Here is a 25,729-nt window from a genome sequence, read left to right on the forward strand (position 1 = left end):
TTTTACCTTTAAGCTAGTGTTCTTACATTGAAAACACAGATCTGAGCTATGAAATATCAAATCCAAGCTTTCCATCCAAACCCTAACCTTAGATCCATCATTTCTAACCTAGATTCACCATTTCTGAGCACCTTCTCTGGCCTCACTCCTATCTTCGATCACTCTATCCGAGAGAAATTTTAATGGAGCTTGAGCTGAGAGAGAGAGAGAGAGAGAGAGAGAGAGAGAGATTAGAGTTTGTCCATCTTCTTCTGTGGATTTGTAGGAATCCGGCGATCCTTGCAATTCCGGCAATTTCATAAATTCTGGCCACCATTTCTTGTAGCAGATCCCCAAGATCACCATTTCTTGTAGCAGATCCCCAATTTCTACATTTCCTTATTGATTCCATTCCATGAAAATCTTCATCAATTCAGGTAACTCGAAACTCATTCTGTTTTGATAAAGATACAAGATTTACATGTTTTGTCTCGTTTAGATCTACATGGTTTGATTTTGATTAAGGCAGAAAATTCACATGTTTTATTTCTATTTCGTGTTTTGTGGCTCAGATTTACATGTTCTGTTTAGTTAAACTCTGCATTGTTTGGTCTTTGACTGTGGAATAAAATTCATATATTTCATTTATTTTGATCAAACATATATAGTTTCAAAAAATGTGTAAAATCTGAATATCATGAATTTTCACAGTTGTTTATGTTCAATTTGTCCTTCCATACTCCATTTCTGTCAATTTGCATCTCTTTAACTTGTTTGATCTCATTTTGATGGCCATGGTTTTAGTTCTTGGAAAATTGAGGCTCCCTGTTCCATGTTATCTTTACTTTTCTTTTTCTTTTTCATTTCTGTGAAGGTTGGCATGTATATTGTTGCATGTTTTCAAGTGTGTCCCTTTAGTGTTTAGGTGATTGCCCATGTCCATAGTAACTGTCCTTATGTGATTTGATCAATTTTTTTTAAAAAAAAAAAAAAAACAGAAGCAATAATAGTTGTGAAGATTTCTTTTCATAGTTAAAGGGGAGTGGAGGTTGAACGGTTGTTGAAGTGTAGCTTTTGTGGTCATACCACTGTTGAATTAAAGGCAAGAATTGCTAGTGCGTTTGTGAAGGTGTGCTGATGGTAACACTGACCCTTGGGAAGCTATCATTTGTATCACTATATTCCAGCAAGGGTGTTATTGATGGTATTATATTTTAACAATAGTATGATATTTTGGTGTCGGTATATGACAAAGTTCATTATATTATGTTTCATCAGTTCTTCGCTTCTTTTCTTTGGGTCCAGTTTTTCTTTTCGCATTGGGGGATTTAATTTGGATCTCGCTTAATGTTGACATCTTCATGATTGTGTTCAAAAGAATTTGTTCTCATTCTTGACTTCTTGTTCTTTTTTTTTAATTTATGCTTTCGAGGCTAGTATGGCAGTTGAGTTTAGTTAGTGTTTTTAGTTTTTGTTTAGTGTTAGGGCATTTCTTCTTGTTTCTTTTTCTTGATTTTTGGACTCTGTATATGTTTTATGGAAAGCATAAAGGCGAGTATCTTTGAATTCGTTTTTGTTGGGTTTTGGCTAGATGTGGATAAAAGGGGCGATGAAGGCGTTAGCCGAAGCCCATCCTATAGGAGACTTACCCAGTCTTAGTAGTAATCCCCCTCTCATCTAGAAGACTTGTCAAGTCTTTTAGACATGTTTAAACATCCTCTAAACCCTTGTTCTTCATCATTACCAGTGCGATAAAAGCGTTAGCCTAAGCCCATCTTTAGGGGACTTGTACAGTCCGAGCAATGCTGCCCTCCTTTGTTAGAAGACTTTCTTAGTCTTTTAGACATGTACCATAGATATGAGTCATTCTCATTGCAAGGGCAATGATAGCGCTAGCTGGAGCCTACCCTTTTGGAGACAGGTTTGTCTCATTAACAAGTCACACCCTTTAGAGACAGGCTTGGTCTCATTAGTGAGTCACCCATAGGAGACTATTCAAGTCTCAAGTAGAACACTCCTCTCAGATAAAGACCGACTTGGTCTGTTAGTTGCCATGACCCTGTATATCATTGCAGGGGCAATGAAAGAGTCATCTAGAGCCCACCCCTTTTAAAGAGACAAGCTATGTCTCGGTAAAAAGTCAAATCATTTAGAGACAGGCTTTGTCTCATTGGTCATAGTTGTCCTCCCTCTCTTTTAAGAGACATGCCTTGTCTCATTAGCACCTCCTTTTTAGAATTACTAATTTCAGAGTCAGTCCTTTAGCATAGGAATCTCTCCTTAACTAGAGAGTCAGTCCTTCAGTTTCAGGAGTCTGTCCTATCATCATGGGGGTTAAGATTCTGTCCAACCTCTCATCAAGTCATGTGATCTTATCCAATCTTGCAAGGTATAGGATGCTGTCTAACCCTTGCAAAGACGTGATTCTATTCATTTTCTCTGCAAATTATAGGATTCTGTCCAACCTTTGCAGGATTTCAGGAGTCTGTCCTACCTTATGATGATAGGATTCTATCATCTTGTGTCAGAAATTCCAAAAACATAAAAAACATCTGAAATTTCTAAAAATCTCAAAAATCTTGAGTCATTAGGAGTAGTTAGGAAAGTCTGTTCCGAACTACGTTGGCTTGATCTATTTTCACAGGGTACGTAGTGCAGCTTGTGATCTTTATCCCAAGTCCAGCCAAACCTTTCAAAATAAACATTTCAAACCTTCCAAAAATATAAAAATTCTTCAAAATCTTTTTTCAAAAAGATCTTCCCCTAGAGTTAGGAATCTGTCCTAGATATTTGGGGTGTCTTAGAGTTAGGAGTTTGTCCTGATTGTGTTGATATGCTGTGTCCTATCGTGTGAGTATCCCTAGAGTTAGGAGGCCTCGGGTCGTGGTCGGTTAGACAATTAGTCGAACCGATGGCTAGACTAGGAAACATTTAGTTAGCCCATAGTTTTTCTTAGGACACACAGCCTAATTACATATAGGATATAGGAACCACCTGCATTAGCTTAAGGCTAACCAACTTGCATTAGTTAGGGCATATAGGGAGTCTTAAAAATTACAATTCACTTGAATTTAAGCAATCGCACAAAAAGCTTTAAAAACTAGTCAGGTCTAGTTGATCGAGTCTAGGATAGTGGTCTTAAATGGTTAGGCATCGTAGTTTAGAATAGGTCATCGAACTACGTTGATTCTGATTCTTCCCGAGGCCGGCATACGTAGAGCAGCCGAGATGGATGGCCATCTTGGTCCGAGTCAAGTATCACATTAGAGTCTAGGGTTTGTCATGTCGAGTCGTGTGTGGAGTCGAGTTGTGCTGTGTGTTTTGTTGTGTTTTCTTACTTTCCTGTACAGACCTTATATCTTTAGCTGTAGCATGCATGTGTTTTGCCCATCAGAACTTAGACACTAATTAGGCATGACACTCATAACCTAGCTATTCTTAGGTGACATTCTTTCATTTCTTTTGCGTGTGCTTATTATTCATCTCCGAGACATGGATGATTAGATAGACGTCTTCTCGGAGATATATGTTCCCATTTCACATGATTTTAGCCCAAAACTCTTCAAAATCAATAAATAAATGGCATAAGAGACCTGGTGCTTGCACTTGGGCGGATGATGTGCTCTTTGGACCTTCTAAATTTGTAACCAGGCACAAACCTTCTTTTATATCTCTGGTTATCTATTGCAACAGAGCATGGCATGAGATTCATGGCCTACTTCCTTGGATGACGACTCTTCTTTGTTTAAGGTACGTCTCGAATCCGGGTTAGTCCCCGAATCGAGAGGTATCTCACCTTTCATCGCCACTCATGCTATGAGAGGCATTCTTTTTTAAAGTTCCTTGGTAGAGCTCTCCTTCACATGGATGATCTAGAGACTTTCTGGGGGCTCGTCCCTCGCCTCTCTCGGATCGGGGTCCACACCAGAATGCCAACCTATATTGACATATCTGGTTGTAAATGCATCGTATCAATGTATCCCTCCTTTGGGCCGAGGCTACAACAAACATTAGATTTACCCTTGATAATCGTACCAATCAATTGGATCAGAATTTGGTCCCTTCTCCATACCTTTGGGCCTATGACAAGAGCCTTTATCTAATTTCATTGATCATACGATTCCAATGAATTCATAATGCAGAGACGCTTTTCTTTGGGCCAAGTGGCTATGCATTATAAACTCATTGCAATTTCAGATACCATTAGAGTAAAGCAACTGCAAAATTGCACTTTATGTGTCAATGGGCACTATAAATGCACCACTTGACATAGGTATCCTCATAGCCATAGGATGCTTTGGCCCCTCCCAGACTAATCGAAGGCCAATTTATAATGCTATCTATGGGTTTATGACTGGTCTTTATGTCATATTACAACCTTTACTTTATGGGGTATGACAAACATAATTGCAAAAATCCAATACAGCTGAAGGAATTGCATACAACAACCACAACTGAATTTAAAGAAATATGCATATAAATTAAAACTTAAGCAAAAATACTTTAAATTCAGATTGTATAATTTTAAGCAATTGTTAACTTTATTATAGAAGTTCTGGATTGATCAGATTACCTTAATGGAAAACCCAAATCATTTTTCAAGAGGCTTTAGGCTGTAGGCAAAATTGACCACAAACAGCTTAAACCTCTTCAAAACTGAAATCCATTAATCCAATCATATTCACCTTGGTACCTTAAAAGTAACCAAAAACAATAACAACAAAAAAAAGAAGAAGAAAAAAACATACATAAATTGAATCAACAAAAAAAGACAATAATAAATTGTAAAACAATCCAAATTAATTATAAAAGATTACATAGCAAAGTGAAAATAGAGACAAAACAAACGATTCTAATTGAACAAACTATTAGACTTTATTGAACCAAATTAATGCAGAACTTACCTCCGGCCATGGCGATTAGAATCGAAGATCACGAATCCCTCTAAGCTTTGGCGAGCGACGAACACGAACCACGATCTCCGTTACGCACGAACAAGAGAAGAGCAATCTTCTAACCTTGAGAAGACCTTAGGCTCGATCGACGGAATCGCAGGCACTCTTTCCTCTCAGATTAGGGACCCTCTCTTTAGATGGTCTTTAGCTATAAACGTATGTGTTTGTTCCCATCAAACGCCCACATATTTATAGAGATTGGGAGTGCACGTATGTGCATCCCACCACAACTTAAACACTTTAGTGTTTTACAAATTAAAAATACTTCAGGATTTATCTAGAAGACTCTCTTTGTGAATAGGATACAAATTGAAAAAGGAAACTAACGTTTCTACCCGAGGTGGGTCCCAGCAATGTGGGCCACACCAAAAATGCCAACATTCTCCCACTTGGACCACATTGGTATATATTCACAAAGTAACTTAGAGTCTTAGATATTTATTTCAGAAAAAACTTTATGGCCATAGTTAGAAAAATCATTAATCCCAAGTATCTTTAAGTTTATCTTTATTATACACCCTTATAGTATGTCTCAAATGTAAGAATCATAGTGGCATACACATCCACCAGAAAATGTTACTTTCTAAGTATCACATACACCGATTCACACTAATGTACACTTTATGTGTGGTTCAAAACTTTATTGAATAGGCCCGCAAATGCCCATTCGGGTTCAACTTTATCTGTCCTCATGGATAGTCCGTCTTATCAAACATCAATGTGTACACACTTTATATATAAGACAGAATATATATGTAAAACATATAAATAGAATCATCCACTTTATGTTGCAACCAAAAGTGACAAACGTAACTAAGCACCAAATACAATAAGACCCATACGATCCACATGTTCTTTATACAGTTTGGGCGGAAGCCCCTTAGTCATGGGATCTGCTAACATCTTCATGGTAGAAATGTGCTTAATAGCCACTCGATGATTCACAAAATTTTCTCTAACTTTGAGGTACTCTATGTCGATGTGCTTATTTCGCTACCACTCTTATTGTTATTAGAGAAACACACTGCAGGAGAATTATCACAGTAAATAACTAATGGCTTAGATATGGAATCCACAATCCTAAGCCCTATGATAAAATTCTGCAACCATAACGCCTGCATTGTCGCCTCATAGCACGCAATGAACTCCGCCTCCATAGTGGAAGAAGCTGTTAACCTTTGGTTTACGCATTTCCACGACATGGCATCTCCAGTAAGTAGGAAGACATACCTCGATTTCGACTTCCTAGTATCAAGGCACCCGGCAAAATTCGAATCCGAATATCTGATCACTTCCAAACGATCCAATCGTCTGTATGTAAGCATGTAATCCTTTGTACCTTGAAGGTACCGTAAAATTTTCTTTGCAACTATCCAATGATCCATTCCTGGATTACTTTGGTATCTTCTTAACATCCCAACATCATATGCGATGTTTGGTCTAGTACGACCTGTGCTTACAACAAACAGCCAACCGCCGAAGCATAGGGAATATTCTTCATTTGTTCTCTTTCCAAATCATTCTTAGGAGATTGACCTCACTGAGTTTATCACCTTTAAGGATAGGTGCTATACTTGGTGAATAGTTCTGCATCTTAAACCTTTCCAAAACTTTGTTAATGTAGGCCTTCTGAGATAGTCCCAAGATACCTTGAGATCTATTTATGTGAATCTCAATGCCAATGACATATGAGGCTTCACCCATATCCTTCATATCAAAGTTTTAAGTTAGGAACTGTTTCACCTCATTTAGCATTCCTAAATTATTAGTAGCCAACAAAATATCATCTACATATAGAACGAAAAAGATAAATTTACTCCCACTGACTTTAAGATATATGCATTGGTCCCCAATGTTTTCAATAAATCCAAAAGAGGATATCACGTCATGAAACTTGAGGTACCACTGACGGGAGGCCTGCTTTAGTCCATATATAGATCTCTTTAGTTTGCAAACTTTATGACTACTACTTTCCGATGAAAACCCTTCAAGTTGATTCATGTATACCTCTTCCTCCAAACTACCACTAAGGAAAGCTGTTTTTACATCCATTTGATGTAACTGTAAATCAAAATGAGCTACAAGGGCCATTATTATCCTTAATGAGTCATTTTTCAAAACTGGCGAAAAAGTCTCTTGATAATCTACGCCCTCCTTTTGAGTGAATCCTTTAGCTACAAGTCTTGCTTTATATCTTTCTATATTGTCGGCAGAGTCTCTTTTAATCTTATAGACCCACTCACAGCCAATAGCTTTAGCCCCTTTAGGCAATTCGACGAGATCCCAGACTTGGTTCTTAGCCATAGACTCTTATTCATCCTTCATGGCCTTGTGCCATAAATTAGAATCCTCACCACTCATAGCTTGTGAAAACGTCAAAGGGTCTCCATCATTCTCACACTCTTGGTCAACTTCTTGAAGATACAGAATATAATCTGAACAGATAGCCGGTCTCCTTGTACTTGAAGATATCCTTGGCGCACTACATCCTACACTTCTTATGGATTCTGGTTGGCATTTTCAATGACAACATCCTCTTGGGATGGCAAACTATCTATTGGTCCATCCTCCATAGCCACATCCAGTGGAGGGTCATGAATTCTGACCAATTGATCTTGAGGTTCAAAAATAGAAACTGGAGGCACTTTCTCGAAAACTGAGTCTCGAGGTGGTTCGCTCCCACTGTTGTCACCGTCCTCAAGAAAGACAGCATTCCTCCCTTCAACAAATTTAATTGTATGATTAGGACAATAAAACTTATAACCTTTAGACCCTTCAGCATAGCCAATAAAATATCCACTAACGGTCTTTAAGTCCAATTTTCTCTCATGTGGATTAAATACTTTAACCTCAGTTGGATAGCCTCATATTCTTAAGTGTTTTAAACTGGGTTTCCAACCAGTCCACAACTCGAATGGAGTTTTAGGAACTGCCTTACTCGGAACCCTATTTAAAACATATACGACTCTCTTTAAGGCTTCGCTCCATAAATTCAATGAGAGGGTTGAATGGCTAATCATACTTCTAACCATATCCATTAGAGTGTGATTCCTCCTTTCAGTCACACCATTTTGTTGTGGTGTTCCCGGCATGGAATCTTGAGCAAGAATGCCTCTTCCTTTAGGAATTTCGCAAATGGAGTTGGCCTTTGTCCCATTTCAGTGTACCTACCATAATATTCGCCTCCTCTATCTGATATAACGATCTTTATTTCTTTCCAGATTGTCTCTCTACTTCTTCTTTGTAAACCTTAAAGGCACTTAGTGCCTCACTCTTTTCAAAGAGAAGATAGAGATACATATATCTCGTATGATCGTTGATAATAGAGATAAAATATTTTTGACCATTCACACAAGGAGTTCGAAACGGCCCACAAATATCAGTATGTATGATCTCTAACTTTTCTGAACTCCTCCTAGCACCCTTCTTGGACTTGTTTGTCTGCTTTCCCTCTATGCAGTCCACGCAAGTCCCAAAATTAGCAAAATCAAGAGCCTCTAGGACCCCATCTTTTACTAACCTTTTTAACACGCTCTATGGAGATGTGACCTAATCTCCTATGCCATAAAGTAGAGGAATCCACGCTCTCATGACCACGTTTAATGCCAACACCATTTTGAACAACTAGGGTATTATTAGGAAAATGATCCAAATTCAAACGATATAAACCATCAATCAAGCTACCATTGCCAATAAGAACTGAATCTTTAACAATAGTAAATGAAGTAGAATTAAAACTGAGGTTCATATCCAAAGTCAAAAGCTTAGAAACTGAAATAAGGTTCCTAGAGAAAGATGGGATATAGAAGGTCTTTTCCAAAAGCAAAACATATCCAGTAGGTAGTCTAAGTTGGTAGGTCCCCACAGCCTCCATCCGTGAGCGTATCTTATTTCCTGAGAAGATAAAACGTTCACTGTCCGTTGGGGTTCGCTGGCTGACCATTCCCTGTAAGGTGTTGGCAACATGGATTGAAGAACCAGAGTCAATCCACCACTTGTCATTTTTAACATTAACCATATTTGATTCATAACATACAAAAGAAATCAGATTAGCTCGCTTTTCGAGCCATTTCTTGTACTTGATGCAATCTTTCTTTACGTGTCCCTTCTTTCTACAGAAGAAGCATTTCACATGCGTAACTTCCTTAGCACAAGTTTGGTTAACTGACGAGTTATTTGCTTTCTTCTTCATAGGAACACTCCTGCCTTTCTTTCCTTTATTCTTTCCTCGAACGACAAGATTGGCTGTTTCCAGCTTCTCTTGTCTTAACCTCCCTTCCTCTTGTACGTACATTGTCAGAAGTTTGTTGAGAGACCATTTGCCCTTATGAATGTTGTAGCCAATCTTAAATTGACTATATTCAACAGAGAGGGAGTTGAGGATAAAGAATACCAAGAACGACTCGGAGATTTTAACTTTTAGGGCCTCCAATTGCGCAGCAACATTGCGCATTTCCATGATGTGCTCTCTTACTTCGTTATCCGCAGTGTGCTTTAAAGATACAAGTTTGCTCATAAAAGTAGCTGCCAATGCCTTATCTGAAGTGACTAACTGTTCTTGAACAGCTTCAAGAACTCCTTGGCATTGGTGGTCTTGGGGAGAGATGTCCTGATGCTTTGAGCAATGTGACTTTGAATAAGAAGTAAGCTCAAGCGGTTTGATCTCTCCCACTCTTTATAATGGTCCACCTCATCTTGCGTACTCTCATCTGTAGGAGTGGGTGGTTCATCCACTCTGAGAGCAAGATCAAGAACCATCCAGCCTAGAGTGAGCATAACTCTATCTTTCCACTCTGAAAAATTATCCCCAGTAAGGAAAGGGATTCTAGTAGATTCAGAATTCATAAAAGCTGATTGATTTGCTGCAAAATATAAAATACAAATACATGCTTACTACGTACTAAATTCCAATTAAGCCATGTTACCAGAATGCCAACCCATATTGACATATCTGGTTGTAAATGCATCGTATCACTGTATCCCTCCTATGGGCCGAGGCTACAACACACATTAGATTTACCCTTAGTAATCGTACCAATCAATTAGATCAGAATTTGGTCCATTCTCCATACCTTTGGGCCTAGGACTAGAGCCTTTATTTAATTTCATTGATCATACGATTCCAATGAATTCATAATGCAGAGACGCTTTCCTTTAGGCCAAGTGGCTATGCATTATAAACTCATTGCAATTTTAGATACCATTAGAGTAAAGCAACTGCAAAGTTGCACTTTATGTGTCAATGGGCACTATAAATGCACCACTTGACACAGGTATCCTCATAGCCATAGGATACTTTGGCCCCTCCCAGACTAATCGAATACCAATTTATAATGGTATCTATGGGTGTATGACTGGTCTTGATGTCATATTACAACCTTTTACTTTATGGGTTATGATAAACATAATTGCAAACATCCAATACAGCTGAAGGATTTGCATACAACAACCACAACTGAATTTAAAGAAATATGCATATAAATTAAAACTTAAGCAAAAATACTTTAAATTCAGATTGTATAATTTTAAGCAATTATTAACTTTATTATAGAAGTTCTGGATTGATCAGATTACCTTAATTGAAAACCCAAATCATTTTTCAAGAGCCTTTAGGCTGTTGTCAAAATTGACCACAAACAACTTAAACCTCTTCAAAACTGAAATTCATTAATCCAATCATTCCGAAACTGATACATTATTACCTTAGGGTGCTAGTAACATTCTATCAAAATTTGGGAGTGTTTCCCAAACCCTAGGGACAAAACTCAAAGCCATTTTAAAGTTGGAATAAAGAGAACAACAACCTACTGATCTCAAGTTGTTGTGAAAACTATACCATTGCGTCTGAAATGCCGAGAAACTTTAGGGTACTATTTAGAACTTTTTCTGTTTATGATCCTAAACTCAAGAAAAGTTAGAATATCCAGTGCCCAAGAAAAGCGGAGATTCGCAGTAAAGCAACCTAAAGGTCTCGGATTATTCTAAAACTAGTACCGTTGCGTCCGAAATGCTGAAAAAATATAGGTTACAGGTCAACACTTTTCCCGAATCTCAAATTTACTTCCCGAATCTCAAATTTAAGAGGTTAAATTGATGCCCGAATGTAAAACGAGTAAAAGGACAAAAGAGAAAAAGAAAAAGTCTTTTAAAAAGTTACAAACGTAACTTTCATTGTGAAGCACCTCCCACATGACTCGTGGTGATGGAGACAGACAAACCTCTTTTTTTTTATTATTATTATTAATTCCCTTTTAAAAGAAATGCGTTACTTTATTTGGTGACCATTACGCCATCTCCATACCCAAAACACCCTCTTCTTCCACCTTTTAACAGTAATGGAAACCCACTTTGATTTTAGTTTTTGAAAAACTTAAGAGCCCATTAAAATTGATCCAACCGTCAGATTAACTCTCCGTTTGGGCAATTAGACTCGGCATCCAAGCGGCTACACATATATACCGTCCGATCACGATTGGATCCTTAATCGCTGAATTACTAAAATCACAAAAACTTAAAACTTTGTTTCTTCAATGATTTTAATGGCGTCTTCATCATACCTTGACTCAAAAGCTATTTTCTTCTACCAGAATCTTATCTTTATGATTCAAATCAACTCCTTATCATCCAAACTTCAAAACTCCATTAAATTATGATTTAAAATAGAAGGGCAGATGAATAAGTAACTGATTCGAATTTGCCATTTCTAAGGAATTGATCTTACTAGATCAATCGACACAAGCCGAAGGTCGGCTCTGATACCAACTATTAGACTTTATTGAACCAAATTAATGCGGAACTTACCTCCTGCCATGGCGATTAGAATCGAAGATCACGAATCCCTCTAAGCTTTGGCTAGCGACAAACATGAATACGAACCACGATATCCGCTACGCACGAACAAGAGAAGAGAGATCTTCTAATTTTGAGAAGACCTTAGGCTCGATCGACAGAATCACAGGCACTCTTTCCTCTCAGATTAGGGACCCTCTCTTTAGATGAACTTTAGCTATAAACGTATGTGTTTGTTCCCATCAAAAGCCCACATATTTATAGAGATTGGGGGTGCACGTATGTGCATCCCACCACAACTCAAACGCTTTGGTGTTTTACAAATTAAAAACATTTTAGGATTTATCTTGAAGACTCTCTTTGTGAATGAGATACAAATTGGAAAAGGAAACTAACGTTTCTACTTGTGGTGGGTCCCAACAATGTGGGCCACACCAAAAATGCCAACAAAACAACACAACTGGCAACTCTGATTCAAACATAAATCCCCAAACTTTAATCCAAAAACTGCACCAAAGTGAGCAGCATACTGAAAGTGATGAATATTAAAGACCTACCATCCTAAAATATTTATGTTACGCCCAAAATCGGTAATAGATGAGGCAGTGGCGAATGACTGATCTGGCGGGTCCAAATTCTCCAAACTAATCAGAGAGCTGGGCCCTGTCCTGTTTTTGGCACAAGTTCAGCTCATTTTCTGCACTAGTTTAGCACAATTCTTTCCTTGTTTATGGCATAGGTTTTCTACGAGTTCAGTTTTTCCTTCACTATTCACACTACAGATGCACAAATTTATTTCCTGCATGTTTAGTCTAGCATGTTTCATAAATTCAACCTCTTCATTTTGGCATTCAATTCATGTTTTGTGTACATTTCAGTCCATGTTCTGTGAGTTGCATGACTTTGACAAAATTTTGGATTAAAATGAATTTATCATAAGAGTTGTAATAATATGTAGTTCCTTATGAATTAAAAGACAAGACGAATTAGTATAGCTGTGAGCATGATTGTGATGATATCATGGCCATGAAATAATGGATCAATAAGCTTATTGTTTCATTCTTCATGCCTTCAAATTAATCTCTGTTGGCAATCTCAAGTGTGATATGTGTAATCTATATAATCAACTCTTAAATAGTTCAATAATGCTTGTACTTCTGTTGGTTTCAGCTGTTCCTCCTATTTATCATATGCTTTGCTTTGACTCGCCCCTGTTTATGCGTCGATAATTGATATTGTATTGACATAGAAATATAAGAATGCCAGTGTTAAAAGGTGGTAGTGATGGTGTAATTTCTATTCTCGTCATACACTGTATGAGTGTATACATGCTTGTGTGTGTTTGCGAGTAATTGTGTAAACATATGTGTTACTATATGTATGCATATGTCTTTGAATGTTTGTATATTTATCTGTACATATATGTATGCATGTATGAGTTGAGTGTATGTATATGAATGTGGCTGTGTATGTGTGTCCATGAGTGAATGAATGTGTGCTTATACATGTATGTAAGTTTATGAATATGTATGAATATGTAAATATATGTGTGTAAGTGTGTGAGTGGTTGTGAGTGAATATGTGTGTAAGTGTGTGTGAATGACTGTAAGTGTAAGTGTTTACGCATGTGTGTATGAGTCATTGTGTGTATGTTCTATTCGGTGTATGTTCAGCTAAATCCTCATTACTACGAATATATACTTTACAGTTATGATATTTGGTTGATTAAGGATATTTAATTATCTATTTTTTTGGTGTATGCATTAATGATTTTGGTTTGGCTTAAAATACTCAACATCTTTTTCCTAGTTTATACACTGGTTATGTCATGTATTGGTTCAATTTTCACTATCTGTTTCATACATTGGGTTTGTAATGAATTAGCTCACTTTTCACTGTCTTTCAGGTTATATACACTAGTTTAATTATGCACTGGTTTGATTTAAACTACATTGGTTATGCCTATAGTATCAAAGAACTGCTGCTTCTTTTACAATTGTTATCTTGAAGCTATATTTAATACATTACTATTGTGGTGCTGAGTTGTATAAATTTGATCTAGTTTGGTTCAACATGGGTAATTATCATTGAATTCATCTGTTTTGATAAGCACATTATTTGAGCTTAGTAATAAAAGAATATTTGTTTACCTTTATTGAAGTTGTTATTCACTTATTATTAATTAGCTGAGTTGGAAGGAGACGCTCTGTCTCGAAAGGCGGTTCTGTTTTGGAGACAAGCCTTGTTATTTAGAGCCTATCCCTTAAGGAGTAGTCTTTGACCTTGATATAGATTTAGTCCGTAGAGGCCTGCTTGGCCTCATTTGTAGAATCCTCTCTAAGTTGCACCCCAACTTGTACCCCTACTAGCTGGAGACCAACTTGGTCTGTTAGTTGCCTAATCCCTATTCTATCATTGCAAGGTGTAGACACCCACATTTTGCTTTACTTTAACCAACAATAACCTAATATATTGATCCGTAGAATTTCATTGGTAAAGTATGCATCCTCAAATTTTTTGAAAAAATAAAATGATAAAGAGATGTACCTGGTGAGATAATTAGATCCGAAAAATTGAAAAATACCCTGATTGGTGAATTTAGTGTGTTAAATCCATGTGAGAACCCCCTCTATCATTGATTTATATGTTTTAGGTCATTAATATCTTGATCTGACTTTACGGATCATCAATCGGGACAAAATAAGCTAGGGTCACTTCATAGCCCGGACCCTGATTCCATTCCGAGACCCGATTTCCGTAAATCGTTAGATCAATGGCAGATCTTGACCTGGGTCTAACCATCCAAAATCACCTAACCTCTCCTCTCATCCTAACCACCCAAACCTCACCTAACCTCTCCTCTCATCCTAACCATCCAAACCTCACCTAACCTTACCTAACCTCACCTAACCACCTAACCTCACCTAACCTTACCTAACCTCACCTAACCTCACCTAACCTCCTATCCCATTCTCCTATAAATACCCTCTCATCCCACCATCCAAAAAAAAAAAAAGGAGGAGAAGAAGGGGAGAACCCCTCTCTTAGAAAATTCAAGCCCTTTCTCTAGACCGAATCCCTCTTCTCCATAAGTTTGCATGGAATATCGTTTACAAAAAGGTATGCCTTTTGGAATTTTATTTTCTTTTCTATATTTGTATGATTGAGTGTTGTTTTGCGTATATTTTGGTTATTGTCATGTTTAATTTCGTACCGGTTTGGCCTTTGTCATGTTCTCACTTATGCTAAATATAATTAATGTGTTAGGGTCATTAGAACCTATTAGAGTGGGATTTTAAAATCATTAGCTTTTTTTTTAGGAATTTCGGATTTGTTTTGGGAAAACAATTCATTAAAAATTTTGAACATTTACAAGAAAGAAAACTTGAATTTTACATGAATTATCAAAACCCATTTAATTTGGCTTACAAAACCTCCATCTTTCAATTGATAACAACAGCCCCCACTCCAATTTGATAACAACAGCCCCCACTCAATCTCAAGAACCCAATATCCATACCCCACCTTGCCAAGTAGATAAAAACAACCCCTTTTTCAAACATCCCATTGGAATCTAATCTCAGGCCCATTCAAGCCATTTTTCATATTCACCGTCTTTTAATCACTAAAAAAATAAGAACTATCAAAAGAAAACATGGGGGTGCCAATATCATTCCCGTCATAGTGCTAGCTGTTAGACTTTAAACAGATTTTTAGACCTCTAAACAACAGAATCGTGGGAAATGGTTAACTACAAAGTCGTAGATATTTTCGTTCCGTTTCCAACGAGTATTCGTGCTAGATCAGACGGCGAGCGGTTAAAAAGTTAAGTCCAAAATGGTTGCGGCACACCTTTAGGCATTTCCAGTTTAATGTTGCTGTCCTTTTGTTTGCAACACAAATTCGAACCTCTAAATCACAGATTTACAAACAATGGAGAACTACAAAGTTGTAGCCCTATAATAGATCTTTCCAACGCATGTTTGTACGTTGAATTTGGCCAAGCTGTTAAAGAGTTACGACAGTTTTAGTGGGCTGCATTTGTTAGATCTTTTAATGGTCAATGGTTTGTCGAATTTGTGCAATTGTCAAAACTTGGTTGTGTTAACGTCATTTTCCAAACCAAAATCGAAAGACATTAATCTAAAGTACATCCAACCTAAAATTAACAAAACTAAAATTCACCCATTTAAAATCCACTGATAAAAATCCGTTAAAAGCCATTAACCAAAAGACCACTAAAAATTTCAAGTGAAACTAAAACCTTCTAAATAAACAACTTTAAAAGCTACCAAACACACTAAATACCTTCAGATAATAAAAGCTTCAAGAAAACTCTAAAAGTTTCCACAAGCCCAAAAGAATTCGAGATTCCCAAGAGCCGGTGGATTCAAAATTCCTTTAGGAACCCTTAGAGCCCAATTTAGGAACACTGGTGTCGTGTCCTAAGTTTTAGGGAGTCTTAAGTTTTAGGGAGTCCTAGAGTTAGGAGTCCAGCCTCATCACGGACGTTTGCTATGTATAGCAACCGTGCCATAGGTCTAGTTACACTAGTCACCCAATCTTTCCCTAGGACAAGCCTAGTAAACTAGGATGTAGGCAAACCTGCATTAGTCTAAGGGACCATTTGCATTTAGATGAGAATCATATAGCATCTTAGATGAAATCCTAAGATAATAAAATCCTCAACTTGAATTAAATAACTTCTCCCAAAACTGTTGAAACAGTCAATCCCGTCTAGGTCGGTGTCCTAGTTGAGTTAGGCATAAGTAGCTTAGCTTAGGTGCACCGAACTACGTCGACTCTGATCCCAGTGAGGCTTGGGTACGTAGGCAGCTTGGATGTCTGATGGCATACCACCCGCGAGTCGGCACCACAACAAATTGTGGTGTTTTGTATATTAATTTTCTTGTAAATACTTAATCAAATCACTTAGGACTTTCCATGAAATTAGAATTCTAGGAGAACTTTCACTTAGATTGAATCCAGACAAATTAATAAATCAAGATACACATTTAGGATTCTCATTGAAATTAGATCATAGGATGCATGTCACTTAGTTCGCACATTAACATAGAGTTGAATGAGCCATTTAAAATAAATTTAAAAGAGTTAGCTTTTGGAATCGAAGACCGATTATCGGGCAGGAATGGTGCATGTGGCGGATAACTCCCCATACCTTCCATTCTCGTAACCAGGTAGCGAGTCTAGATTTCTGGTTAATTACGGGTCCTAGATCCCACATCTAGGTGGCGACTCTGTCAGTCTCTTTCGTGTGGAATTCGGATTGCCTTAGTGATCCCAAGTTCACAGGAAAGATTAATTCAAATCAATAATTAAATGCTCACGCCAATCGCGTGGAAACGAGAGACCAAGAGAGAGAGCGCGGCGGCTCGCGCCCCACCCCTCTCGCGGGATCGGGTCCCACACAAGGGCAATGATAATGTTACTTGGAGCCCACCTTTGTGTCTAGGAGACTTGCCCAGTCTCACTAACACCTTTGTTTACCCCCTCTTCATAGAGAGTCTTGGACTTATTTGTACTCCCTTTAGAGTGTTAGTCATACTTTGACTTGTTTACACCCTCTCTTTAGTGTTGATTGTTTAGGGGTCCATCTCATAGACTATTAGTTGGTTCTCTAGTTTAGGAGTTTATTTTTTAGATAGGAGTATATCCATTAGTTTTGTTGTCGCTCCCCTTTAGAGACTTGTTTAGCCTTGTTGGAGTTTTACTTACTTGGGATCTTAGATCAGTTTTACTTTCCTTGGGACACTAGTTTACTTGTTTTGAGGTCATTTCACTTTTAGTGAGTTTGTTTGTTTAGGAGTTTTTCCTTTTAGCTCTTAGGGTTTGTGTTTAGTGTGTTGCTTTGTGTGTTCCTTTTGGCCTTTGACCAAAAGGGTAAAAATATTTAAAAATAAAAAAAAACACTTGAAAACTTGAAAATCCAAAAATATTAGAAATTTAAAACTCAAAAACTTTTGAAAATTTTAAAAACATAAAAAACATTGGAATATCTAAAATGTCAAAAAAATTTAGGAGTGTAGTTAGGAAGTTTGTTTCCGAATTACGTTGACTTGATCCTCTTCCACGAGGTACGTAGGCAGCTTAGGATTCTTATCCTAAGTTCAGTCAAATTTTGTAAATAAACCTTTTAACCCTTTTAAAAGCATAAAAATCTTTCATAAATTATTTTAGAAAAGATCTTCCTCTAGAGTTAGGAGTTTGTTTTAGATAGAGTGTTTTAGTTGTTGTGTGTTTGTGTTAGAGTTAGGAGTTTGTCCTAGCTAGGAGCGCCTTCATCCGGTAAGTTGGCAATACACATCGCCGACTGATGACTAGATTAGGATGCGTTAGATAAGCCTATTATTTTCTTTAGGACATACAACCTAGTTACACATAGGATATATGAACCACTTGCATTAGCTTAGGGCTAACCTGTATTTAGTTAGGACATATAAAGTGTCCTAAAATCCACAATCTATTGGAATATAAATAATCGTGCAAGAAGCTCTAATGACTAGTCCGGTCTTTTAGGTCCAGTCAGGATAAAGGTCTAGATGTCTTAGGCATCATAGTTTAGAATAGGTGTAAAGAACCACGTGACTGATTCTCGTGGAGGCGGGGATACGTAGGCGGCTTGGATGAACATCAGACCATCCAAGAATCGAGGACAACGTTTAGAGTTTAGGATTTGTTGTTAGCATTTTAGGGTTTGAGTATGTTATTTTGCATTGTTTTTGCATAGGTACATGCTAGTGTGTTTACTCTTTTCTTTTGATTATCTTTATTTTTATACAGCCTCTGTGTTTACATACGCTTAGCTATAGTGTTGAGTTGTTTTCTCTATTGCTCTTTACCTGTTTAGATGTAGTGATCTTATTCTTTACTGCTTTCTTTATTGCTATTTTATATGTTTAGTTATAGCTCTTTACTGTTTTCTTTATTGTAATATCACAGGCTTAGCTGTAGTCTCTTTACTGCTTTTTAGTTTATTATTCTTGATTATATTGCTTAGCTATAGTTCTTTTATTGCCTTATTATTTTTTCAGCTTATCATATCTGCTATATACTGCTTAGTTATTAGTGTGCATGCGTTTGTTACTGTTTTCTTAAATGTGATGGGTCAGGATTAGATGGTTGAGTTAGGATTTGGATGTTTGTTTTCTTTTACCCATCCCCGGGTCATGCATGTTTAGGTAGACATCCTTCTCGGGGATATTTGTTCCCATTTCACATGATTTTTGTCCAAAACTCTTCATAGTTAATAATAACTGGCATAAGAGACCAAGTGTTTGCACTTGGACGAATTGGGGGTGCTCTTCGGACCTTCTCCATTCGTAATCATGCACGAACCCATATATATTTCTGGTTATCTATTGCACAGAGGATTTGTTTTTGGGTTCCATGGCCTATTCATGGATGGAGACTCTAAGTTATTTTAGGTACGTCTTGGTTTCGAGCCTTGGCTCCGGATCAAGAGGTATCTAGTTTATATCGTCACTCGTGCTATGCTATGAGGGTGGCACTGTTTCGAGAGTTCCTTGGTAGAGCTCTCCATCACGTGGATGATCCAGAGACCGTTGGGTGCTCGTCCCCAGCCTCTCTTTCGGATCGGGGTCCACAGACACTCAAGTCAGTAATGGGCACAGAAAGAGGAAACCAAAAGCTGGGGAAAATAACTTTTTGGGGATTCGGTCCCCTCTCTTGGATTTTGTGAATGCTATTTATAGTCAGGGCCTTGGGTATTGGATTTCCCTTTTACCTACCCCCAAGACAGGTGTCAGCCCATAAGTGGGCCAAACTTTACCTGCCCTTACCAGATTACTTTGTTGCCCCTGGGGCAGGTGTCAACCTATCAGTGGGCCCTTTTCTGGGCCACGTGTGCATAGCTGATTGGGGGTGACTTTTTGCACCCCATCAGTTGCCCCCCGATTTCTCAGGTCATTTTGATGACTTGGGGAAGCCTGAGAGGTCGTGCCGAAGGGACTGGATGGGCGAAATCTCCTGGTCGATGTTCAGTTCGGCTGGCAACAGTATGAGCGTTCAGATGAGTTGAGTTTCGAAATGAAATGCCCTGGTCGGCTGCTGTGGACCCCGATCCTGAGGACGATGCCGAGGGACGCGAGATCCCTCCTGCAATCCTCTAAGATCTCCACAAAGTGAAGGAGAGCTCTGCCAAGGAACTCTCGAAACTGATGCCACCCTCATAGCATAGCTCGAGTGGCGATATAAAAAGAAAGAGATATGTCTTGATCCGGAGCCAGGGCTCGAAACCGAGACATACCTAAAATAAACTCAGAGTCGCCATCCATGGACATGCCATGGAACCAAAACAAATGCTCTGTTTGCAATGGATAACCAGAGATACAAAGGGTCCGTGCCTGATGACGAATGGGGAAGGGGTTAGGCGCCCCCAATTCGCCCAAGTGCGAACACTTGGTCTCTTATGCCATTTTTCATTAACTTCGAAGAAGTTTGGGTAAAAATCATGTGAAATGGGAACAAATATCCCCGAGTGAACGTCTACCTAATCATGCATGACTCGGGGATGAAATAATAAACACACATAAAATAAAATGAAAGATGTGTCACCTAAGCATAGCTAGGTTATGAGTGACATGCCTAATGGGTGTCTAAATTCTGATGTGCAAACACATGCAAGCTATAGCTAAAGGTACAGGATCAGTACAAGAAAGTAAGAAAACACATCAAAACATATAATAACCATACAACAAATCCTAAGACTCTAAATTATTAGCCCGAGTCCTCGGATGGTCTGGTATTCATCCAAAGAAGCCTACGTATCCCCGCCTCCACGAGAATCAAGGCAACGTAGTTCTTCGTACCTATTCTAAGCTAGGATGCCTAAGACACCTAGACCTCTATCCTAGACTCGATCTAAAAGACCGGACTAATTATTAAAGTTTATTGTACGATTATTTAAATTCCAGTGAATTGTAGATTTTAGGACTCCCTATATGTCCTAACTAAATGCAGGTTAGCCCTAAGCTAATGCAGGTGGTTCCTACAACCTATGTGTAACTAGGCTGTGTGCCCTAAGGAAAACAATAGGATTGCTAACGTATCCAAGACCTAGTCATCAGTCGGCGATGTGAATCGCCAACTAACCGGACGGAGGCACTCCTAGCTAGGACAAACCCCTAACTCTAAAACAAACACAAACAAGCACACAACAAATCAAAGACGAACGCCTAACTCTAAAACTCTCTATCTAGGACAAACTCCTAACTCTAGAGAAAGATTTTTGTTAAAAACAAGGTCTTAAAGTTGAAGGGTTAAAGCATTTTTATTTACAAAGTTTGGCTGGACTTGGGACATGGATCCCAAGCTGCACTACGTACCTCATGGGAGAGGATCAAGCCAACGTAGTTCGAAACGAACTCTCAAACTACGCTTATAAAAGAAACACTCAACACTTTAGATTTTTTTAAAGGTTTTTTTATGTTTTCCAATGTTTTTGATATTTTTAAAGTTTTCAAATGTTTTTGAGTTTCAAATTTCTAATGTTTTTGGATTTTAAAGCTTTTCCAATGCTCTTAGATTCTTAAATGTTTTCACCCTTCAAGGGAACACGCAAGCATAACCACAAACTAGGGCAAAGCCCTAAATCAAAAGGGGAAACCCCGAACAAACAACAAGCGTCTCAAAGAGACAAACCACAACACGTAAAGAAGTGTCCCAAGAACAGAGAAAACAATCTAAGATCCCAAGCAGGGAAGGCTCTATATGACTGAGTTAGTCTCAAACAAGGATGAATGACAACAAATCTAAAGGCGAACTACTAACTAACACACTAAAAAAGAAGAGCACAAATGAGTCAGAGACTCACTAAAAACACTACCAAGAAAGGGGTAAAAATGAGTCAAAGACTCGCCAGGAGGAAGGGTTATTCTAACATGAGGCTAGGTAAGCCTCCTAAAGGAGAAACTCTCTACAGGAGACAAGGCTTGTCTCCGAGACACAAATGACGTAAAAAGGAATAAGAGACCCTGTGCATATTTGGCAAAGGTAAAACACCCAACCGGGCCGGACAGCTACCTAGCCCTAGGGTGCAACAAATGTGCAACCCAATACCCATAAGGGTAGGGGTATGCTGCCAAGCCGAGTAGGGTGTTCTCCCAAAACCAAACGACACACAAAGAGGAGGTTAAGCAAGAGAATGAGACTGGACAAGTCTCCTATATACAAAGGAGGGGTATGCTACTCGGACTGAGCAAGTCCCCTAAGGATGGGCTTGGGCTAGCGCCTTCATCGCCCCGATACAAGCATTAGAATCAATATAGGCTCAAAACAATCTAAAAAAAAAAAGAAAAGGTAAAATTTCCACCTAACATGTAATTTTTACCAAAATAGTTAAAAATGCCAAACAAATCATGGGAATGATTCAATATATGATTTATGACTTGCTAGCATGCTCATCATATCCCAATACAAGCATTAGAATCAATATAGGCTCAAAGCAATCTAAAAAAAAAAAAGAAAAGGTGAAATTTCCACTCAACATGTAATTTTCACAAAAAATGGTCAAAAATGCCGAACAAGTCATGGGAATGATTCAATATATGATTTAAAACTTGTTACCAAGCTCAAAACATCCCAAACACTCATTAAAATTGAATAGAGCTCATATTGTCCATGATTTTCAAGAAATAGCACAATCATGACATATAATGTTAAAAGTGCAACTTTGAACTGACTTTTAGACCCCTCAAACATCAAAACCATCAAAAACTCTACCAATCAAAATTGTAGATCTCAGCATGAATGACATTCTCTCAGTTGACCAGTTTGTTCGGATCTAGCCAGAAGTGTCCGGAAAATGGCCTCTTCCGATCCATCGCCATTAAAAGACATATTAGCGTTTTAACTGAAAGTTCGGGCTCAGTTTTGACACTTAAAACATCGCTTCTGGAAAAATTCACTCAAGGACAAAGTATTAGAAAATCTTGTGAAGAACATTTTTTCTTTGTATGGCTTTGGACGAAATAGATCTGGAATAGCCTAAAAATGGCCAGCAAGCTGCTGTTGCAGAAATGACAGTTTGTTTAAAAAAAATGAAGCTTGCAAGTCGTTTTTGACATATTAAAAAGCATTTATGGAAACATTTGCTCAATAAGACAGTTTTAGGAAACATTATAACAAACACTTTTCCAGTTGACATTTTTGAGCAATTCCGATCAGAAGCAGCCCAAAAATTACTCGACACGATAATTTCTAAAACACTTGGAACAAAAATATCATTATGGACTAAACTTTAAACGAGCATAACTCTCTCGTCTTTTGGCCAAATTTGGGCCGCCATATGTCGAACTGACCGGCTTGACGAGATCTACAAGATTGATATGTTTGCTTTTTTAAAAGTTTTGAGTATTTGAGGTCGAGAAAGGAAAAAATTCATAACTGGACAGCAAAGATCACCATACCTAGGAGAATACACACTCACTCACACCCATACACACACATATATATATACGCAGACATATGTTCACATATATACACAACACACACTCACGCACACAGACATACATACATTAGCCACTGAGAAAAACGAATTCCTAAATGCATGCAAAACCATTCCACAATTCTCAATTAAAGGCAGAGCATAGGACCAAAACTCATTTGACAACACCGTGGAAATCACAAAGTGAATCACTCAAGGACAGGCACAATATAAGTTTCTAGATGGACCGACCTTGATTTTGATTTTCAGTTCAAGCACAATGGAAAGGAGATACAGTACTTGTCAGTTTAAGATAATGAAGATGAACGATAACAGTTTTCCTTTCAAACACAATAAAAACGAACTTCCAGTGGGTTAACAAACAGCCCTTACACCAGTGTAGTAAACTAAATATGTAAACGAATGCATTACCAGTGACTTATTCACCCCTTGGACATAAAACTGAATTGGTGGAATAAAATGAGATGAGTTTGGTTGATGGGCTAAATAGTGCTTAAGACAGGGGTTGAAATGTGTTTAGGAATGTGCATAAAACCGAGGCTGAGCTATGGGACAGATTTGTGCCAAAACTGGGACAGCAACATGGAATGAATTTATCCCAAAACAAGGGCAGCAACATGGACTGAAGTGGGGACATAATTTGTGCTAAAACAAGGGTGAGTTGTGAACAGATTTTTGTGCTAAACATGGCTGAATATAGGGACAGATTTGTGCCAAAACTGGGACAGCAGCATGGACCGAACTGTGGGCAGAATCGTGCCTCAAATTGGGGCAGAGATGCGCTTAAAAATGGGGTGAATCATGGGTGAAAACTGTGCTGAAACAGGGAGCAGCAGTATGGACAGCATTTATGTTAAAACAAGGGCAGCAATGAGGCTGAAATAGAGGTGAATCTGTGCTGAAACGGAGGTAGCAATAGGGTGCAAACCTGGGGCAGCAACATGGACCGGGTTGTGAAAGAACTGGGACTGATTCGGGAGGGGAACCATGGACAGAATTGTGCTAAAACAGTGGGGCTGAAATGAAGTGAATAAACTGATTTTTATACACAGAAATAGGAGCTGAAATGATGTGCAAACAACTAGTCCTCCCTATAGATCTGCTATACACAGTTCACACGTATGAGAACAAATAATGCACAAGTACCCTACAAACCAATACATGCAGCAGAAATCTGTTATAAACAGTCCATACATATGAGAATAACTCATGCACAAGTACCCTACATACCCCAATATGTGCAGCAGACTAAACGATGAAGTAGTCGCTGTGAATAGAGATTACCAGATGCACGGAGTCTCGCCGGAGTTAGATCGGGTTGTGAATTTTTTGCCGGATTCAATCAGCCCCCTAGTGATGACAAAATGGTGGAGGACCGGAGGTAGGAGTCGGAAGTAGAAGAAGAAGAGGCACGGTTATGGGTTGGGGCAGATTTCCAAATTAGAGGGTAGCTCAGGTGGCTGTTATGGAATAAAGTAGAAGAAGAGGGTTTTGGTGTTAGAGATGAAGGTGGAAGAGATGGTGGTAGAGGGTTTAATGGATATCGGTTGAGATAGTGGGTTTCGGGCTATGCTAAGGAATGGAAGGGAGCCCAGTTAGGCCATATGCAAGTGGGAAGGGGATCAAATTTTTCTAAGGTAGGAGGGAGTGGGAATTCCTTTGTTTTTTTTTATCTCCTTCCCTCTGTTTTCTCCCTACGAGAATGAGTTCTCTCTTTTTGTTCTATCCCTCTCCTCCATCCTTCAATTAAGGGTAGGTTCAATTAAGAATCAAAGCCTCTTTCCATAAAATATTAGTTGTTCCCTAAATAGTGTATAGAAGATGCCATCCACATTTTGCAAAGCAATTTTTTATTTTAGCAAATGTGATGCAATCATTTTAAAATTGATATTTTAAGCATGCACTCATCATTATACTATTTCTCAAATTGAAAACCGTATGGCTCCATGCAAGGGAAGAAGAAAAATACTACCTTTCCAATCACCATGCTTCTCTTTTCTTTCTTTTCTTTTTTTTAAATTGCTATTTTAAACAACACCACACCCATTCCCATGTTCAAAACCGTGTGCCCTCTTTCAACAAAATTTTTTTTTATATTTAGCTTTAATTAATAAAATACCCCTCCATGAAGTGTTGTACAAGCAACCCTTTTCTTCTCTTAAATCATTTGCCATATGATCTAGACCGTCCAAGCAATATGCCATTGCCTATATGGATTGCGCCCCCTTAAATCATTCCTCTATGACGATCCAGACCATCCAATTGATGGGTCCCAACCTAGGCAGGTTGTGTCCTCCTAAATTATTTCAATGGGCTGATCTGATCTGTACAATTGATGGGCTGAAATGTAAGTTGGTTGCACCCTCGAAAATCTCTTCTATGGGATGATCTGAAGCATTCAAATAATTGGCTATCAAGTGATAGGCTTGGATCACTCATAATGTGGGCCCCCTGAGTCTCTCCCATTGGATGATCTAAACCATCCATTTGGATGATCCATATTGCAAATTAGTTGTGCCAC

This window comes from Tasmannia lanceolata, unplaced genomic scaffold (genome assembly GCF_043159265.1).
Source record: "Tasmannia lanceolata isolate RefF3 unplaced genomic scaffold, GAP_Taslan_0.1 ptg000020l, whole genome shotgun sequence".
NCBI lineage: Eukaryota > Viridiplantae > Streptophyta > Magnoliopsida > Canellales > Winteraceae > Tasmannia > Tasmannia lanceolata.